The following is a 21,538-nucleotide window of genomic DNA, read 5'->3' on the forward strand; positions in this document are numbered from 1 at the left end:
TGATGAATGAGGTGACTGTGAAGAATCTCCAGAGGAGGACACGGGAGAACACAATGACATGAGTGACTGTCCTGCTTGGTTAGGAAAGGGAAATGTAAAGTTGTGGAATTCTATTGATGATGGATGTGAGAGTGGTGAAGCCCTGCGGGGTGATGTAGAGTACTTCCACATCCCTGGTGAGGAGCTGCCCCTTGGGTCTGAGTTTCTGGGAGGGGAGAGGGAGAAGCTGGGTGAGGCAGGCATGAATCTTGAGGAGTCAGGGCTGGGGGACCGCTCATATTCTCCCGAGACGTGTGAGTCTCTGGGGGACTCCTGGGTGCATGGGGCTGACTCCCGCAGGAACCTGGGGATGGCTGGAGAGTAACTGGGAGCCACAGGAGAGTCCCTGAGGCCTGGGGGTGAAGAGATGAAAGACACAGGGGTGGAGCACCGTGAGGCTCGTGAGTTTGTAGGTGATTCCCGGCTGTAGGGGGCTGACTCCAGCTGAAATCTGGGGTTGTTTGGAGAGTAGCTGGGAGACACAGGAGATCCCCCGAGAGCTGGGGGTGAGCTGCTGGGTGATGGCAGTAAGAACATGTGGTATATTATTGATGAACGTGGGGACTCTGAGGAATCCTCAGAGGAGGACACGGGAGAGCCCAATGGCTTCATTGATTGCCCATCACGGTGAGGACAGGGAAATGGGAGCTTGTGGGATTCTGGTGATGACAGAGGTGAGTGTGGTGAAGCCCTAGGGGATGGTGAATGGTAGCTCCGGATCCCTGGTGAGGAGCTTCCCCTGAAGCCTGAGTTTCTGAGAGGGGAGAGGGAGAAGCTGGGTGAGGCTCGCATGGACCTTGCGGAGTCCGTGCTGTGGGACCGTTCATAAGAAGAGCCGGACAAGACCCTACTGTTCTTAGGTGCAGACATGATTAGGAAACCTGCAGCTCCCAGGGGCCCCTACTAATTTTCTAACTCGCAGAAGGAAGGAGTGTGTGTGCGTGTGTGTGTGTGTGCGGTGTGAGGTATGTGCCCCTTAAGAAAATGGAAATCAACCAACCAATGAGACAGACAGACAGACAGACAGACAGACAGAGATTCACTTGCCCAAGTGTTCTGTCCTGTCCTCTGAATCCGCTTCCAAGTCGCAAGACGCTGTGAGCTCCAAGTCAACGCAGAGTCCGCCAACCGCTCCGGCCGCTGATCCGCTCCGCGAAGATCTGAGTACAGGCCAGCCAGGGTGGGTTTAAATGGCCTCGGGCGCAGCCTAGCAGCGGAAAGGGCGGAGCTTCACTCCTCCTTTCCATCAGTCACCCCCAACTTTCCCAGGCTACACCTCGTAGGAAACTGTTCTCCTGCTTTGATTTCATGCGCCACCTTTGGGACAATCTAAGAACTTACAAGTTTTCTTGGCCAGATATATTAGGAATTGTATGCACTGAAACACTGAAAACCAACTAGTGGTTCTGTGGTTCCCACGTTGTGGTTTTGACACCAGCAGCATCCTTGCCACAATCAAACCCCGGAGATCCACAGATCTGCGGTGTAACAATACCTCCCCCTGATCCGGATGCATGGCAGTTTAAGGAGTCTTTCCGTGTAAGGGAAAAGACTTTGAAGAAAAGGTGGAGATATGCGTTGTAGAAACATTCTTTTGCTCTGGAACCACGTAGAGACTTGGGAGCCAGTTGGGTGGAGCATTCGTTGGATGAGGGTGCTCGGGTTAGGAATATCAAGGTGTGGCTCCAGATAATCCAATCATCTAATTAAGATTCCAGTTATGCTCATCTGTTTTAAAATTCCGTTTGGGTAAATTCTTTTAGTCAGACTGAGAATGGCAAAGCCTCAACCCCAATTTCCAGGGAGGGTTGAGAGCCTCAGGTGGAGTTGATCACCAATAGCCTATGGTTTAACCCGTCATGCCTATAGAATGAGGTCTCCATAAAAACCCAAAAGGACTGGGTTCAGAGAGCTTGTGGATAACACTTCCTGGAAGGTAGTGCACCCCTCCCCACACGCCGGGCCCCGCATTTATTTCTGAACTTTTTGCAAAGTCCGCTAAAATACAACGGCAAATGTAAGTGTTTCCCTGCGTGCTGTGAGCTCTTCCAGCCAATGAATGCAACTAAATCTGGGAGTGGTGGCAACCTGATTTATAGCCAGTTGCTGAGAAGCACAGGTAAAACAACGTGGGGCTTCCCATTGTTATTAGTGTGGGAGGCCTGTCTGGCGGGACTCGGCCCTTTGGAATCTAAAGCTATGTCCCGGTAGATAGCGTCACCATTGAATTAGAAGACACACATATGTTGAGAATAATCTTTCTGGTCATTTGCTGCATGTCTTATTTACAATATGTAATCAAATTCTTTATCCTGGCCTTATGGCACCTGGGTTGAGAACCATGATTTGAACCAAACATTGGTCTGTCACGTTCTGAGTTTGAAACTTTATTTTGCCTTTAGCGTTTTGCTATTGCTTTTTCGTTTTCTTTTGTTTCGTTTCGTTTCTAAGTTCTGGGGTATATGTGCAGGATGTGCAGATTTGTTACTAAGGTAAACGTGTGCCATGGTGGTTCGCTGCACCTGTCAACCCATCACCTAGGTATTAAGCCCAGCATGCAGTAGCTGTTTTTCTTAACGCTCTGCCTCCCGAAAGGCCCCAGTGAGTGTTGTTCCCCTTCCTGTGTCCATGTCATCTCATTTTTCAGCTCTCATTATAAGTGAGAATGTGGCGTTTGGTTTTCTTTCCCTGGATTAGTTTGCTGAGCATAATGACCACACATCACCACTGTTTTTGTTTTTTAGTATAAAGAGTAGTATTTTATTGAATAAGATTTGCTCACAGAAAAATAAGCTTAAGTCTACAATGAATGCCAGACTCTACAGCAGAAAGCAATTTTCTCACTTTTCCACACACAATGGTTCCTACTAAGTGAAAAAACTTCATTCACAAATGTACTACTCTGTCTCAAAACATCTCACATAATCATGCACTGTACTAAAGCCATTAGATCAGTTCTTCAGTCAGGTTAAAGAAGTATCCCTCTAATAACTGACTTTTATAATGCTATCAATATCCACTCCCAATCAGTCTGCCATTGTTAATGGTGTACAGCATTACTGAATACAATGGAATTGATGACGCCCATATCCACGGACACACCGTGACTTACGGTGGTTTGATTTATGATTTTTCAACGTTATGATGGGATTATTGGAATATTAGATGCGTTTCTGAGTTACAGTGGGTTTATGAGTATGCGACCCTATACTCCAGAAACAGCTGTATAAGGAAAAACAGGTGTACCTAATAAGAATATGCTTAGTGACTTGGGATAAACCAATAGATGTTCACAACTGATGGAGAGCCGTGAAAGAGAGATAGCGGTAAATAGTTACAATAACACAATTTTCCTGCACCTGTCGAGGATTTCTCCCAAAAAACGCAGAATGTGGGATGCACCTAAGGCATATGAAAGAGAGAGGGCAGAAGGAGTAAGAGAGAAATAGGAGGAAGGAAGGAAGGAAGGAAGGAAAGAAAGAAGGAAGGAAGGAAGGAAGGAAAGAAGGAAGGAAAGAAGGACGAAAGGAAGGAGAAAACACCCGGTGTTACTAAAACCCCCCAAAAAATGGTTTCCCCCTGTGGGTAAGCCTACAATGTGGATGAATCTTGAAAATATTGTGCTACGTGTTGTGTCAGTCATAACAGCTCACCTATTGTGCAATTCCGTTGATAGGAAATGTCCACAATATGGAAATCTATGCATATGGGATTGATCGCACTAGGTAGTTGCTACCTAGGGCTGAGGGTCAGGGAGAAGGTTTGAGACAGAATGAGGAGTGACTAATGTCTACAGGGTTTTTCTCTGGTCGGGGGTGATAAGACGTTCTACAATGGATTGCGAATTAAAATTGAATGTGCACCACCACAGGTATACTAAAAGCCACTCAATTCATGATTTTTAATGGGGGAATCTTCTGTGGCGCACTCTCATGGAGACCACGGCAGACATAGTGAGAGAAAAAAGGTGAGTAAATATCTGAAACGGAGGCAGAAAGAGAGAGAATGAGAAGCCCTGTGAATGGAAGGGAGAGCGAAAAGGGAAAATGGTCCTATTTACAAATGACAGATGTGAAACCGGGGTTCACATCAACAGTGTCACTGCCAGGAAGGAGGGTCATGCTAGCCATGTCACCGGTAGTGTGGCCCGCAGGGACGCCGACCTGCTGGAGCGTCGTGCCAGCATGGGCTCTGGCAGCCACGTGGGCCAGCAGGAGGGTCCCGCTGCACAGCTGTGGGGTGAGGATAGACTGGGTGGTGATATCGCCCATTACAGGGGCCTCTTCTGCTGGCAAGAGTGTGACAGTAGCAAGTAGATGGACAAGCCTGCGTGTGAGGACGGAATGCAGGAGGGGCTCTTGTGCGGCTGGGTGTGGGGCCCTCACGGGAACCGTGGAGAAATGGCCAGGTAACTGCATCATGTGGGCTAGTAGATTGGCCAGGGCTTCGAACTGAAGGACAATAACGGGGAGTAGCTGTCAGGCCCTGGGAGTGTCTGAGTGTAAGTGGAGATGGGTTTGGGGTCACTGAGGGATGGGTGGGAGCCATCCATGTATAGGTACAGGTCATAGGGAGATAGTCTCGTGAGGCCTGTGAGTGTCTAGGGTTGTCCTGGGTGCCTGGGGCTGACTGTGGCAGAAATCTGGGGAAGGCTGGAGAGAAGCTGGGAGACCCAGGAGAGTCCCTGAAGGCAGGGGGTGAAGAGGTGAAAGAAATGGGGGAGGGTTGCAGTAAGGTCCGTGAGTTTGTAGGTGATTCCTGGGTGCGGGAAGCTGACTCCAGGTGAAATCTGGAGATGGTCGGAGTGTAGCTGAGAGAGACAGAAGAGTCCTTGAGGGCTGGGGGTGAGAACATGAGGGAGACTGGGGAGTAAGTCAGTGAAATTCGTGAGTTCGGTGGTGTATCGTGGGTGCCTGGAACTGACTCCAGCTGGAATCTAGCGAAGTTTTGAGAGTAGCTGAAAGAGACACAGGAGTCCCTGTGGGCTGAGGGCAAAGACCTGAGAGAGACCAGGGAGGACCTCAGTGAAGTCTGTGAGTCTGTAGGTGATTCCGGAGTGTGGGAGGCTGAGTGCCGCTGAAATCTGGGCGTGGTGGGAGAGTAGCTGGGACAGACAGGAGAGTCCCAGGGGGCTGGGGGTGAAGACATGACAGAGACTGGGGAGTAACTCAGCGAAACTGCTGAGTTTGGTGGTGATACCTGGGTGCCTGGAACTGCCTCCCGCTGAAATCTGGGCATGGTTGGAGAGTAGCTGGGACACACAGGAGAGTCCCTGAGGGCTGGGGGTGAAGACATGAGAGAGACCGGGGAGTACCTCAGTGAAACTGGTGAGTTTGGTGGTGACTCCGGGGTGCCTGGGACTGACTCCAGCTGAAATGTGTGCGTGGTTGGAGAGTAGCTGGGACAGACAGGAGAGTCCCTGAGGGCTGGTGAAGACATGAGAGAGACTGGAGAGTAAGTGAGTGAAATTGGGGAGTTTGGTGGTGCTTCCTGGGTGCTTGGAACTGACTCCCGCTGAAGTGTGGGCGTGGTTGGAGAGTAGCTGGGACACACAGGAGAGTCCCTGAGGGTTGGAGATAAAGACGTGCTAGAGAGTGAGGAGTAACTGAGTGAAATTGGGGAGTTTGGTGGTGATTCCGGGGTGCCTGGAACTGACTGCAGCTGAAATGTGGGCGTGGTTGGAGAGTAGCTGGGACAGACGGGAGAGTCCCTGAGGGATGGTGAAGACATGAGAGAGACTGGGGAGTAACGCAGTGAAATTGGTGAGTTTGGTGGTGATTTCTGGGTGCCTGCAACGGACTCCCGCTGAAGTGTGGGCGTGTTTGGAGAGTAGCTGGGACAGACAGGCGAGTCCCTGAGGGTTGGAGATAAAGACGTGCTAGAGACTGGGGAGTAACTCAGTGAAAGTGGTGGGCTTGGTGGTGATCCCTGGGTTCCTGGAACTGACCCGCGCTGAAATGTGGGCGTGGTTGGAGAGTAGCTGGGACAGACTGGAGGGTCCGTAAGGGCTGGGGGTGAAGACGTGAGAGAGACTGGCGAGGATCTCACTGAGGTCTGTGAGTTTGTAGGTGTTTCTGGGGTGTGGGGTAGAGACTCCCGCTGAAATCTGGGCGTAGTTGGAGAGTAGCTGGGACAGACAGGAGAGTCATGGGTGGCTGGGGGTGAGCTGCTGGATGATGGCAGTAAGAACATATGGTATATTATTGATGAATGAGGTGACTGTGAAGAATCTCCAGAGGAGGACACGGGAGAACACAATGACATGAGTGACTGTCCTGCTTGGTTAGGAAAGGGAAATGTAAAGTTGTGGAATTCTATTGATGATGGATGTGAGAGTGGTGAAGCCCTGCGGGGTGATGTAGAGTACTTCCACATCCCTGGTGAGGAGCTGCCCCTTGGGTCTGAGTTTCTGGGAGGGGAGAGGGAGAAGCTGGGTGAGGCAGGCATGAATCTTGAGGAGTCAGGGCTGGGGGACCGCTCATATTCTCCCGAGACGTGTGAGTCTCTGGGGGACTCCTGGGTGCATGGGGCTGACTCCCGCAGGAACCTGGGGATGGCTGGAGAGTAACTGGGAGCCACAGGAGAGTCCCTGAGGCCTGGGGGTGAAGAGATGAAAGACACAGGGGTGGAGCACCGTGAGGCTCGTGAGTTTGTAGGTGATTCCCGGGTGTGGGGGGCTGACTCCAGCTGAAATCTGGGGTTGTTTGGAGAGTAGCTGGGAGACACAGGAGATCCCCCGAGAGCTGGGGGTGAGCTGCTGGGTGATGGCAGTAAGAACATGTGGTATATTATTGATGAACGTGGGGACTCTGAGGAATCCTCAGAGGAGGACACGGGAGAGCCCAATGGCTTCATTGATTGCCCATCACGGTGAGGACAGGGAAATGGGAGCTTGTGGGATTCTGGTGATGACAGAGGTGAGTGTGGTGAAGCCCTAGGGGATGGTGAATGGTAGCTCCGGATCCCTGGTGAGGAGCTTCCCCTGAAGCCTGAGTTTCTGAGAGGGGAGAGGGAGAAGCTGGGTGAGGCTCGCATGGACCTTGGGGAGTCCGTGCTGGGGGACCGTTCATAAGAAGAGCCGGACAAGACCCTACTGTTCTTAGGTGCAGACATGATTAGGAAACCTGCAGCTCCCAGGGGCCCCTACTAATTTTCTAACTCGCAGAAGGAAGGAGTGTGTGTGCGTGTGTGTGTGTGTGCGGTGTGAGGTATGTGCCCCTTAAGAAAATGGAAATCAACCAACCAATGAGACAGACAGACAGACAGACAGACAGACAGAGATTCACTTGCCCAAGTGTTCTGTCCTGTCCTCTGAATCCGCTTCCAAGTCGCAAGACGCTGTGAGCTCCAAGTCAACGCAGAGTCCGCCAACCGCTCCGGCCGCTGATCCGCTCCGCGAAGATCTGAGTACAGGCCAGCCAGGGTGGCTTTAAATAGCCTCGGGCGCAGCCTAGCAGCGGAAAGGGCGGAGCTTCACTCCTCCTTTCCATCAGTCACCCCCAACTTTCCCAGGCTACACCTCGTAGGAAACTGTTCTCCTGCTTTGATTTCATGCGCCACCTTTGGGACCATCTAAGAACTTACAAGTTTTCTTGGCCAGATATATTAGGAATTGTATGCACTGAAACACTGAAAACCAACTAGTGGTTCTGTGGTTCCCACGTTGTGGTTTTGACACCAGCAGCATCCTTGCCACAATCAAACCCCGGAGATCCACAGATCTGCGGTGTAACAATACCTCCCCCTGATCCGGATGCATGGCAGTTTAAGAAGTCTTTCCGTGTAAGGGAAAAGACTTTGTAGAAAAGGTGGAGATATGCGTTGTATAAACATGCTTTTGCTCTGGAACCACGTAGAGACTTGGGAGCCAGTTGGGTGGAGCATTCGTTGGATGAGGGTGCTCGGGTTAGGAATATCAAGGTGTGGCTCCAGATAATCCAATCATCTAATTAAGATTCCAGTTATGCTCATCTGTTTTAAAATTCCGTTTGGGTAAATTCTTTTAGTCAGACTGAGAATGGCAAAGCCTCAACCCCAATTTCCAGGGAGGGTGGAGAGCCTCAGGTGGAGTTGATCACCAATAGCCTATGGTTTAACCCGTCATGCCTACAGAATGAGGTCTCCATAAAAACCCAAAAGGACTGGGTTCAGAGAGCTTGTGGATAACACTTCCTGGAAGGTAGTGCACCCCTCCCCACACTCCAGGCCCCGCATTTATTTCTGAACTTTTTGCAAAGTCCACTAAAATACAACGGCAAATGTAAGTGTTTCCCTGCGTGCTGTGAGCTCTTCCAGCCAATGAATGCAACTAAATCTGGGAGTGGTTGCAACCTGATTTATAGCCAGTAGCTGAGAAGCACAGGTAAAACAACGTGGGGCTTCCCATTGTTATTAGTGTGGAAGGCCTGTCTGGCGGGACTCGGCCCTTTGGAATCTAAAGCTATGTCCCGGTAGATAGCGTCACCATTGAATTAGAAGACACACATATGTTGAGAATAATCTTTCTGGTCATTTGCTGCATGTCTTATTTACAATATGTAATCAAATTCTTTATCCTGGCCTTATGGCACCTGGGTTGAGAACCATGATTTGAACCAAACATTGGTCTGTCACGTTCTGAGTTTGAAACTTTATTTTGCCTTTAGCGTTTTGCTATTGCTTTTTCGTTTTCTTTTGTTTCGTTTCGTTTCTAAGTTCTGGGGTATATGTGCAGGATGTGCAGATTTGTTACTAAGGTAAACGTGTGCCATGGTGGTTTGCTGCACCTGTCAACCCATCACCTAGGTATTAAGCCCAGCATGCAGTAGCTGTTTTTCTTAACGCTCTGCCTCCCGAAAGGCCCCAGTGAGTGTTGTTCCCCTTCCTGTGTCCATGTCATCTCATTTTTCAGCTCTCATTATAAGTGAGAATGTGGCGTTTGGTTTTCTTTCCCTGGATTAGTTTGCTGAGCATAATGACCACACATCACCACTGTTTCTGTTTTTTAGTATAAAGAGTAGTATTTTATTGAATAAGATTTGCTCACAGAAAAATAAGCTTAAGTCTACAATGAATGCCAGACTCTACAGCAGAAAGCAATTTTCTCACTTTTCCACACACAATCGTTCCTACTAAGTGAAAAAACTTCATTCACAAATGTACTACTCTGTCTCAAAACATCTCACATAATCATGCACTGTACTAAAGCCATTAGATCAGTTCTTCAGTCAGGTTAAAGAAGTATCCCTCTAATAACTGACTTTTATAATGCTATCAATATCCACTCCCAATCAGTCTGCCATTGTTAATGGTGTACAGCATTACTGAATACAATGGAATTGATGACGCCCATATCCACGGACACACCGTGACTTACGGTGGTTTGATTTATGATTTTTCAACGTTATGATGGGATTATTGGAATATTAGATGCGTTTCTGAGTTACAGTGGGTTTATGAGTATGCGACCCTATACTCCAGAAACAGCTGTATAAGGAAAAACAGGTGTACCTAATAAGAATATGCTTAGTGACTTGGGATAAACCAATAGATGTTCACAACTGATGGAGAGCCGTGAAAGAGAGATAGCGGTAAATAGTTACAATAACACAATTTTCCTGCACCTGTCGAGGATTTCTCCCAAAAAACGCAGAATGTGGGATGCACCTAAGGCATATGAAAGAGAGAGGGCAGAAGGAGTAAGAGAGAAATAGGAGGAAGGAAGGAAGGAAGGAAAGAAAGAAGGAAGGTAGGAAGGAAGGAAGGAAGGAAGGAAGGAAGGAAGGAAGGAAGGAAGGAAAGAAGGACGAAAGGAAGGAGAAAACACCCGGTGTTACTAAAACCCCCCAAAAAATGGTTTCCCCCTGTGGGTAAGCCTACAATGTGGATGAATCTTGAAAATATTGTGCTACGTGTTGTGTCAGTCATAACAGCTCACCTATTGTGCAATTCCGTTGATAGCAAATGTCCACAATATGGAAATCTATGCATATGGGATTGATCGCACTAGGTAGTTGCTACCTAGGGCTGAGGGTCAGGGAGAGGGTTTGAGACAGAATGAGGAGTGACTAATGTCTACAGGGTTTTTCTCTGGTCGGGGGTGATAAGACGTTCTACAATGGATTGCGAATTAAAATTGAATGTGCACCACCACAGGTATACTAAAAGCCACTCAATTCATGACTTTTAATGGGGGAATCTTCTGTGGCGCACTCTCATGGAGACCACGGCAGACATAGTGAGAGAGAAAAAGGTGAGTAAATATCTGAAACGGAGGCAGAAAGAGAGAGAATGAGAAGCCCTGTGAATGGAAGGGAGAGCGAAAAGGGAAAATGGTCCTATTTACAAATGACAGATGTGAAACCGGGGTTCACATCAACAGTGTCACTGCCAGGAAGGAGGGTCATGCTAGCCATGTCACCGGTAGTGTGGCCCGCAGGGACGCCGACCTGCTGGAGCGTCGTGCCAGCATGGGCTCTGGCAGCCACGTGGGCCAGCAGGAGGGTCCCGCTGCACAGCTGTGGGGTGAGGATAGACTGGGTGGTGATATCGCCCATTACAGGGGCCTCTTCTGCTGGCAAGAGTGTGACAGTAGCAAGTAGATGGACAAGCCTGCGTGTGAGGACGGAATGCAGGAGGGGCTCTTGTGCGGCTGGGTGTGGGGCCCTCACGGGAACCGTGGAGAAATGGCCAGGTAACTGCGTCATGTGGGCTAGTAGATTGGCCAGGGCTTCGAACTGAAGGACAATAACGGGGAGTAGCTGTCAGGCCCTGGGAGTGTCTGAGTGTAAGTGGAGATGGGTTTGGGGTCACTGAGGGATGCGTGGGAGCCATCCCTGTATAGGTACAGGTCATAGGGAGATAGTCTCGTGAGGCCTGTGAGTGTCTAGGGTTGTCCTGGGTGCCTGGGGCTGACTGTGGCAGAAATCTGGGGAAGGCTGGAGAGAAGCTGGGAGACCCAGGAGAGTCCCTGAAGGCAGGGGGTGAAGAGGTGAAAGAAATGGGGGAGGGTTGCAGTAAGGTCCGTGAGTTTGTAGGTGATTCCTGGGTGCGGGAAGCTGACTCCAGGTGAAATCTGGAGATGGTCGGAGTGTAGCTGAGAGAGACAGAAGAGTCCTTGAGGGCTGGGGGTGAGAACATGAGGGAGACTGGGGAGTAAGTCAGTGAAATTCGTGAGTTCGGTGGTGTATCGTGGGTGCCTGGAACTGACTCCAGCTGGAATCTAGCGAAGTTTTGAGAGTAGCTGAAAGAGACACAGGAGTCCCTGTGGGCTGAGGGCAAAGACCTGAGAGAGACCAGGGAGGACCTCAGTGAAGTCTGTGAGTCTGTAGGTGATTCCGGAGTGTGGGAGGCTGAGTGCCGCTGAAATCTGGGCGTGGTGGGAGAGTAGCTGGGACAGACAGGAGAGTCCCAGGGGGCTGGGGGTGAAGACATGACAGAGACTGGGGAGTAACTCAGCGAAACTGCTGAGTTTGGTGGTGATACCTGGGTGCCTGGAACTGCCTCCCGCTGAAATCTGGGCATGGTTGGAGAGTAGCTGGGACACACAGGAGAGTCCCTGAGGGCTGGGGGTGAAGACATGAGAGAGACCGGGGAGTACCTCAGTGAAACTGGTGAGTTTGGTGGTGACTCCGGGGTGCCTGGGACTGACTCCAGCTGAAATGTGTGCGTGGTTGGAGAGTAGCTGGGACAGACAGGAGAGTCCCTGAGGGCTGGTGAAGACATGAGAGAGACTGGAGAGTAAGTGAGTGAAATTGGGGAGTTTGGTGGTGCTTCCTGGGTGCTTGGAACTGACTCCCGCTGAAGTGTGGGCGTGGTTGGAGAGTAGCTGGGACACACAGGAGAGTCCCTGAGGGTTGGAGATAAAGACGTGCTAGAGAGTGAGGAGTAACTGAGTGAAATTGGGGAGTTTGGTGGTGATTCCGGGGTGCCTGGAACTGACTGCAGCTGAAATGTGGGCGTGGTTGGAGAGTAGCTGGGACAGACGGGAGAGTCCCTGAGGGATGGTGAAGACATGAGAGAGACTGGGGATTAACGCAGTGAAATTGGTGAGTTTGGTGGTGATTTCTGGGTGCCTGCAACGGACTCCCGCTGAAGTGTGGGCGTGTTTGGAGAGTAGCTGGGACAGACAGGCGAGTCCCTGAGGGTTGGAGATAAAGACGTGCTAGAGACTGGGGAGTAACTCAGTGAAAGTGGTGGGCTTGGTGGTGATCCCTGGGTTCCTGGAACTGACCCGCGCTGAAATGTGGGCGTGGTTGGAGAGTAGCTGGGACAGACTGGAGGGTCCGTAAGGGCTGGGGGTGAAGACGTGAGAGAGACTGGCGAGGATCTCACTGAGGTCTGTGAGTTTGTAGGTGTTTCTGGGGTGTGGGGTAGAGACTCCCGCTGAAATCTGGGCGTAGTTGGAGAGTAGCTGGGACAGACAGGAGAGTCATGGGTGGCTGGGGGTGAGCTGCTGGATGATGGCAGTAAGAACATATGGTATATTATTGATGAATGAGGTGACTGTGAAGAATCTCCAGAGGAGGACACGGGAGAACACAATGACATGAGTGACTGTCCTGCTTGGTTAGGAAAGGGAAATGTAAAGTTGTGGAATTCTATTGATGATGGATGTGAGAGTGGTGAAGCCCTGCGGGGTGATGTAGAGTACTTCCACATCCCTGGTGAGGAGCTGCCCCTTGGGTCTGAGTTTCTGGGAGGGGAGAGGGAGAAGCTGGGTGAGGCAGGCATGAATCTTGAGGAGTCAGGGCTGGGGGACCGCTCATATTCTCCCGAGACGTGTGAGTCTCTGGGGGACTCCTGGGTGCATGGGGCTGACTCCCGCAGGAACCTGGGGATGGCTGGAGAGTAACTGGGAGCCACAGGAGAGTCCCTGAGGCCTGGGGGTGAAGAGATGAAAGACACAGGGGTGGAGCACCGTGAGGCTCGTGAGTTTGTAGGTGATTCCCGGGTGTGGGGGGCTGACTCCAGCTGAAATCTGGGGTTGTTTGGAGAGTAGCTGGGAGACACAGGAGATCCCCCGAGAGCTGGGGGTGAGCTGCTGGGTGATGGCAGTAAGAACATGTGGTATATTATTGATGAACGTGGGGACTCTGAGGAATCCTCAGAGGAGGACACGGGAGAGCCCAATGGCTTCATTGATTGCCCATCACGGTGAGGACAGGGAAATGGGAGCTTGTGGGATTCTGGTGATGACAGAGGTGAGTGTGGTGAAGCCCTAGGGGATGGTGAATGGTAGCTCCGGATCCCTGGTGAGGAGCTTCCCCTGAAGCCTGAGTTTCTGAGAGGGGAGAGGGAGAAGCTGGGTGAGGCTCGCATGGACCTTGGGGAGTCCGTGCTGGGGGACCGTTCATAAGAAGAGCCGGACAAGACCCTACTGTTCTTAGGTGCAGACATGATTAGGAAACCTGCAGCTCCCAGGGGCCCCTACTAATTTTCTAACTCGCAGAAGGAAGGAGTGTGTGTGCGTGTGTGTGTGTGTGCGGTGTGAGGTATGTGCCCCTTAAGAAAATGGAAATCAACCAACCAATGAGACAGACAGACAGACAGACAGACAGACAGAGATTCACTTGCCCAAGTGTTCTGTCCTGTCCTCTGAATCCGCTTCCAAGTCGCAAGACGCTGTGAGCTCCAAGTCAACGCAGAGTCCGCCAACCGCTCCGGCCGCTGATCCGCTCCGCGAAGATCTGAGTACAGGCCAGCCAGGGTGGCTTTAAATAGCCTCGGGCGCAGCCTAGCAGCGGAAAGGGCGGAGCTTCACTCCTCCTTTCCATCAGTCACCCCCAACTTTCCCAGGCTACACCTCGTAGGAAACTGTTCTCCTGCTTTGATTTCATGCGCCACCTTTGGGACCATCTAAGAACTTACAAGTTTTCTTGGCCAGATATATTAGGAATTGTATGCACTGAAACACTGAAAACCAACTAGTGGTTCTGTGGTTCCCACGTTGTGGTTTTGACACCAGCAGCATCCTTGCCACAATCAAACCCCGGAGATCCACAGATCTGCGGTGTAACAATACCTCCCCCTGATCCGGATGCATGGCAGTTTAAGAAGTCTTTCCGTGTAAGGGAAAAGACTTTGTAGAAAAGGTGGAGATATGCGTTGTATAAACATGCTTTTGCTCTGGAACCACGTAGAGACTTGGGAGCCAGTTGGGTGGAGCATTCGTTGGATGAGGGTGCTCGGGTTAGGAATATCAAGGTGTGGCTCCAGATAATCCAATCATCTAATTAAGATTCCAGTTATGCTCATCTGTTTTAAAATTCCGTTTGGGTAAATTCTTTTAGTCAGACTGAGAATGGCAAAGCCTCAACCCCAATTTCCAGGGAGGGTGGAGAGCCTCAGGTGGAGTTGATCACCAATAGCCTATGGTTTAACCCGTCATGCCTACAGAATGAGGTCTCCATAAAAACCCAAAAGGACTGGGTTCAGAGAGCTTGTGGATAACACTTCCTGGAAGGTAGTGCACCCCTCCCCACACTCCAGGCCCCGCATTTATTTCTGAACTTTTTGCAAAGTCCACTAAAATACAACGGCAAATGTAAGTGTTTCCCTGCGTGCTGTGAGCTCTTCCAGCCAATGAATGCAACTAAATCTGGGAGTGGTTGCAACCTGATTTATAGCCAGTAGCTGAGAAGCACAGGTAAAACAACGTGGGGCTTCCCATTGTTATTAGTGTGGAAGGCCTGTCTGGCGGGACTCGGCCCTTTGGAATCTAAAGCTATGTCCCGGTAGATAGCGTCACCATTGAATTAGAAGACACACATATGTTGAGAATAATCTTTCTGGTCATTTGCTGCATGTCTTATTTACAATATGTAATCAAATTCTTTATCCTGGCCTTATGGCACCTGGGTTGAGAACCATGATTTGAACCAAACATTGGTCTGTCACGTTCTGAGTTTGAAACTTTATTTTGCCTTTAGCGTTTTGCTATTGCTTTTTCGTTTTCTTTTGTTTCGTTTCGTTTCTAAGTTCTGGGGTATATGTGCAGGATGTGCAGATTTGTTACTAAGGTAAACGTGTGCCATGGTGGTTTGCTGCACCTGTCAACCCATCACCTAGGTATTAAGCCCAGCATGCAGTAGCTGTTTTTCTTAACGCTCTGCCTCCCGAAAGGCCCCAGTGAGTGTTGTTCCCCTTCCTGTGTCCATGTCATCTCATTTTTCAGCTCTCATTATAAGTGAGAATGTGGCGTTTGGTTTTCTTTCCCTGGATTAGTTTGCTGAGCATAATGACCACACATCACCACTGTTTCTGTTTTTTAGTATAAAGAGTAGTATTTTATTGAATAAGATTTGCTCACAGAAAAATAAGCTTAAGTCTACAATGAATGCCAGACTCTACAGCAGAAAGCAATTTTCTCACTTTTCCACACACAATGGTTCCTACTAAGTGAAAAAACTTCATTCACAAATGTACTACTCTGTCTCAAAACATCTCACATAATCATGCACTGTACTAAAGCCATTAGATCAGTTCTTCAGTCAGGTTAAAGAAGTATCCCTCTAATAACTGACTTTTATAATGCTATCAATATCCACTCCCAATCAGTCTGCCATTGTTAATGGTGTACAGCATTACTGAATACAATGGAATTGATGACGCCCATATCCACGGACACACCGTGACTTACGGTGGTTTGATTTATGATTTTTCAACGTTATGATGGGATTATTGGAATATTAGATGCGTTTCTGAGTTACAGTGGGTTTATGAGTATGCGACCCTATACTCCAGAAACAGCTGTATAAGGAAAAACAGGTGTACCTAATAAGAATATGCTTAGTGACTTGGGATAAACCAATAGATGTTCACAACTGATGGAGAGCCGTGAAAGAGAGATAGCGGTAAATAGTTACAATAACACAATTTTCCTGCACCTGTCGAGGATTTCTCCCAAAAAACGCAGAATGTGGGATGCACCTAAGGCATATGAAAGAGAGAGGGCAGAAGGAGTAAGAGAGAAATAGGAGGAAGGAAGGAAGGAAGGAAAGAAAGAAGGAAGGTAGGAAGGAAGGAAGGAAGGAAGGAAGGAAGGAAGGAAGGAAAGAAGGACGAAAGGAAGGAGAAAACACCCGGTGTTACTAAAACCCCCCAAAAAATGGTTTCCCCCTGTGGGTAAGCCTACAATGTGGATGAATCTTGAAAATATTGTGCTACGTGTTGTGTCAGTCATAACAGCTCACCTATTGTGCAATTCCGTTGATAGCAAATGTCCACAATATGGAAATCTATGCATATGGGATTGATCGCACTAGGTAGTTGCTACCTAGGGCTGAGGGTCAGGGAGAGGGTTTGAGACAGAATGAGGAGTGACTAATGTCTACAGGGTTTTTCTCTGGTCGGGGGTGATAAGACGTTCTACAATGGATTGCGAATTAAAATTGAATGTGCACCACCACAGGTATACTAAAAGCCACTCAATTCATGACTTTTAATGGGGGAATCTTCTGTGGCGCACTCTCATGGAGACCACGGCAGACATAGTGAGAGAGAAAAAGGTGAGTAAATATCTGAAACGGAGGCAGAAAGAGAGAGAATGAGAAGCCCTGTGAATGGAAGGGAGAGCGAAAAGGGAAAATGGTCCTATTTACAAATGACAGATGTGAAACCGGGGTTCACATCAACAGTGTCACTGCCAGGAAGGAGGGTCATGCTAGCCATGTCACCGGTAGTGTGGCCCGCAGGGACGCCGACCTGCTGGAGCGTCGTGCCAGCATGGGCTCTGGCAGCCACGTGGGCCAGCAGGAGGGTCCCGCTGCACAGCTGTGGGGTGAGGATAGACTGGGTGGTGATATCGCCCATTACAGGGGCCTCTTCTGCTGGCAAGAGTGTGACAGTAGCAAGTAGATGGACAAGCCTGCGTGTGAGGACGGAATGCAGGAGGGGCTCTTGTGCGGCTGGGTGTGGGGCCCTCACGGGAACCGTGGAGAAATGGCCAGGTAACTGCGTCATGTGGGCTAGTAGATTGGCCAGGGCTTCGAACTGAAGGACAATAACGGGGAGTAGCTGTCAGGCCCTGGGAGTGTCTGAGTGTAAGTGGAGATGGGTTTGGGGTCACTGAGGGATGCGTGGGAGCCATCCCTGTATAGGTACAGGTCATAGGGAGATAGTCTCGTGAGGCCTGTGAGTGTCTAGGGTTGTCCTGGGTGCCTGGGGCTGACTGTGGCAGAAATCTGGGGAAGGCTGGAGAGAAGCTGGGAGACCCAGGAGAGTCCCTGAAGGCAGGGGGTGAAGAGGTGAAAGAAATGGGGGAGGGTTGCAGTAAGGTCCGTGAGTTTGTAGGTGATTCCTGGGTGCGGGAAGCTGACTCCAGGTGAAATCTGGAGATGGTCGGAGTGTAGCTGAGAGAGACAGAAGAGTCCTTGAGGGCTGGGGGTGAGAACATGAGGGAGACTGGGGAGTAAGTCAGTGAAATTCGTGAGTTCGGTGGTGTATCGTGGGTGCCTGGAACTGACTCCAGCTGGAATCTAGCGAAGTTTTGAGAGTAGCTGAAAGAGACACAGGAGTCCCTGTGGGCTGAGGGCAAAGACCTGAGAGAGACCAGGGAGGACCTCAGTGAAGTCTGTGAGTCTGTAGGTGATTCCGGAGTGTGGGAGGCTGAGTGCCGCTGAAATCTGGGCGTGGTGGGAGAGTAGCTGGGACAGACAGGAGAGTCCCAGGGGGCTGGGGGTGAAGACATGACAGAGACTGGGGAGTAACTCAGCGAAACTGCTGAGTTTGGTGGTGATACCTGGGTGCCTGGAACTGCCTCCCGCTGAAATCTGGGCATGGTTGGAGAGTAGCTGGGACACACAGGAGAGTCCCTGAGGGCTGGGGGTGAAGACATGAGAGAGACCGGGGAGTACCTCAGTGAAACTGGTGAGTTTGGTGGTGACTCCGGGGTGCCTGGGACTGACTCCAGCTGAAATGTGTGCGTGGTTGGAGAGTAGCTGGGACAGACAGGAGAGTCCCTGAGGGCTGGTGAAGACATGAGAGAGACTGGAGAGTAAGTGAGTGAAATTGGGGAGTTTGGTGGTGCTTCCTGGGTGCTTGGAACTGACTCCCGCTGAAGTGTGGGCGTGGTTGGAGAGTAGCTGGGACACACAGGAGAGTCCCTGAGGGTTGGAGATAAAGACGTGCTAGAGAGTGAGGAGTAACTGAGTGAAATTGGGGAGTTTGGTGGTGATTCCGGGGTGCCTGGAACTGACTGCAGCTGAAATGTGGGCGTGGTTGGAGAGTAGCTGGGACAGACGGGAGAGTCCCTGAGGGATGGTGAAGACATGAGAGAGACTGGGGATTAACGCAGTGAAATTGGTGAGTTTGGTGGTGATTTCTGGGTGCCTGCAACGGACTCCCGCTGAAGTGTGGGCGTGTTTGGAGAGTAGCTGGGACAGACAGGCGAGTCCCTGAGGGTTGGAGATAAAGACGTGCTAGAGACTGGGGAGTAACTCAGTGAAAGTGGTGGGCTTGGTGGTGATCCCTGGGTTCCTGGAACTGACCCGCGCTGAAATGTGGGCGTGGTTGGAGAGTAGCTGGGACAGACTGGAGGGTCCGTAAGGGCTGGGGGTGAAGACGTGAGAGAGACTGGCGAGGATCTCACTGAGGTCTGTGAGTTTGTAGGTGTTTCTGGGGTGTGGGGTAGAGACTCCCGCTGAAATCTGGGCGTAGTTGGAGAGTAGCTGGGACAGACAGGAGAGTCATGGGTGGCTGGGGGTGAGCTGCTGGATGATGGCAGTAAGAACATATGGTATATTATTGATGAATGAGGTGACTGTGAAGAATCTCCAGAGGAGGACACGGGAGAACACAATGACATGAGTGACTGTCCTGCTTGGTTAGGAAAGGGAAATGTAAAGTTGTGGAATTCTATTGATGATGGATGTGAGAGTGGTGAAGCCCTGCGGGGTGATGTAGAGTACTTCCACATCCCTGGTGAGGAGCTGCCCCTTGGGTCTGAGTTTCTGGGAGGGGAGAGGGAGAAGCTGGGTGAGGCAGGCATGAATCTTGAGGAGTCAGGGCTGGGGGACCGCTCATATTCTCCCGAGACGTGTGAGTCTCTGGGGGACTCCTGGGTGCATGGGGCTGACTCCCGCAGGAACCTGGGGATGGCTGGAGAGTAACTGGGAGCCACAGGAGAGTCCCTGAGGCCTGGGGGTGAAGAGATGAAAGACACAGGGGTGGAGCACCGTGAGGCTCGTGAGTTTGTAGGTGATTCCCGGGTGTGGGGGGCTGACTCCAGCTGAAATCTGGGGTTGTTTGGAGAGTAGCTGGGAGACACAGGAGATCCCCCGAGAGCTGGGGGTGAGCTGCTGGGTGATGGCAGTAAGAACATGTGGTATATTATTGATGAACGTGGGGACTCTGAGGAATCCTCAGAGGAGGACACGGGAGAGCCCAATGGCTTCATTGATTGCCCATCACGGTGAGGACAGGGAAATGGGAGCTTGTGGGATTCTGGTGATGACAGAGGTGAGTGTGGTGAAGCCCTAGGGGATGGTGAATGGTAGCTCCGGATCCCTGGTGAGGAGCTTCCCCTGAAGCCTGAGTTTCTGAGAGGGGAGAGGGAGAAGCTGGGTGAGGCTCGCATGGACCTTGGGGAGTCCGTGCTGGGGGACCGTTCATAAGAAGAGCCGGACAAGACCCTACTGTTCTTAGGTGCAGACATGATTAGGAAACCTGCAGCTCCCAGGGGCCCCTACTAATTTTCTAACTCGCAGAAGGAAGGAGTGTGTGTGCGTGTGTGTGTGTGTGCGGTGTGAGGTATGTGCCCCTTAAGAAAATGGAAATCAACCAACCAATGAGACAGACAGACAGACAGACAGACAGACAGAGATTCACTTGCCCAAGTGTTCTGTCCTGTCCTCTGAATCCGCTTCCAAGTCGCAAGACGCTGTGAGCTCCAAGTCAACGCAGAGTCCGCCAACCGCTCCGGCCGCTGATCCGCTCCGCGAAGATCTGAGTACAGGCCAGCCAGGGTGGCTTTAAATAGCCTCGGGCGCAGCCTAGCAGCGGAAAGGGCGGAGCTTCACTCCTCCTTTCCATCAGTCACCCCCAACTTTCCCAGGCTACACCTCGTAGGAAACTGTTCTCCTGCTTTGATTTCATGCGCCACCTTTGGGACCATCTAAGAACTTACAAGTTTTCTTGGCCAGATATATTAGGAATTGTATGCACTGAAACACTGAAAACCAACTAGTGGTTCTGTGGTTCCCACGTTGTGGTTTTGACACCAGCAGCATCCTTGCCACAATCAAACCCCGGAGATCCACAGATCTGCGGTGTAACAATACCTCCCCCTGATCCGGATGCATGGCAGTTTAAGAAGTCTTTCCGTGTAAGGGAAAAGACTTTGTAGAAAAGGTGGAGATATGCGTTGTATAAACATGCTTTTGCTCTGGAACCACGTAGAGACTTGGGAGCCAGTTGGGTGGAGCATTCGTTGGATGAGGGTGCTCGGGTTAGGAATATCAAGGTGTGGCTCCAGATAATCCAATCATCTAATTAAGATTCCAGTTATGCTCATCTGTTTTAAAATTCCGTTTGGGTAAATTCTTTTAGTCAGACTGAGAATGGCAAAGCCTCAACCCCAATTTCCAGGGAGGGTGGAGAGCCTCAGGTGGAGTTGATCACCAATAGCCTATGGTTTAACCCGTCATGCCTACAGAATGAGGTCTCCATAAAAACCCAAAAGGACTGGGTTCAGAGAGCTTGTGGATAACACTTCCTGGAAGGTAGTGCACCCCTCCCCACACGCCAGGCCCCGCATTTATTTCTGAACTTTTTGCAAAGTCCACTAAAATGCAACGGCAAATGTAAGTGTTTCCCTGCGTGCTGTGAGCTCTTCCAGCCAATGAATGCAACTAAATCTGGGAGTGGTGGCAACCTGATTTATAGCCAGTAGCTGAGAAGCACAGGTAAAACAACGTGGGGCTTCCCATTGTTATTAGTGTGGAAGGCCTGTCTGGCGGGACTCGGCCCTTTGGAATCTAAAGCTATGTCCCGGTAGATAGCGTCACCATTGAATTAGAAGACACACATATGTTGAGAATAATCTTTCTGGTCATTTGCTGCATGTCTTATTTACAATATGTAATCAAATTCTTTATCCTGGCCTTATGGCACCTGGGTTGAGAACCATGATTTGAACCAAACATTGGTCTGTCACGTTCTGAGTTTGAAACTTTATTTTGCCTTTAGCGTTTTGCTATTGCTTTTTCGTTTTCTTTTGTTTCGTTTCGTTTCTAAGTTCTGGGGTATATGTGCAGGATGTGCAGATTTGTTACTAAGGTAAACGTGTGCCATGGTGGTTTGCTGCACCTGTCAACCCATCACCTAGGTATTAAGCCCAGCATGCAGTAGCTGTTTTTCTTAACGCTCTGCCTCCCGAAAGGCCCCAGTGAGTGTTGTTCCCCTTCCTGTGTCCATGTCATCTCATTTTTCAGCTCTCATTATAAGTGAGAATGTGGCGTTTGGTTTTCTTTCCCTGGATTAGTTTGCTGAGCATAATGACCACACATCACCACTGTTTCTG

The sequence above is a fragment of the Pan paniscus genome, chromosome 15 (genome assembly GCF_029289425.2).
Source record: "Pan paniscus chromosome 15, NHGRI_mPanPan1-v2.0_pri, whole genome shotgun sequence".
NCBI classification, from domain to species: Eukaryota; Metazoa; Chordata; class Mammalia; order Primates; family Hominidae; genus Pan; species Pan paniscus.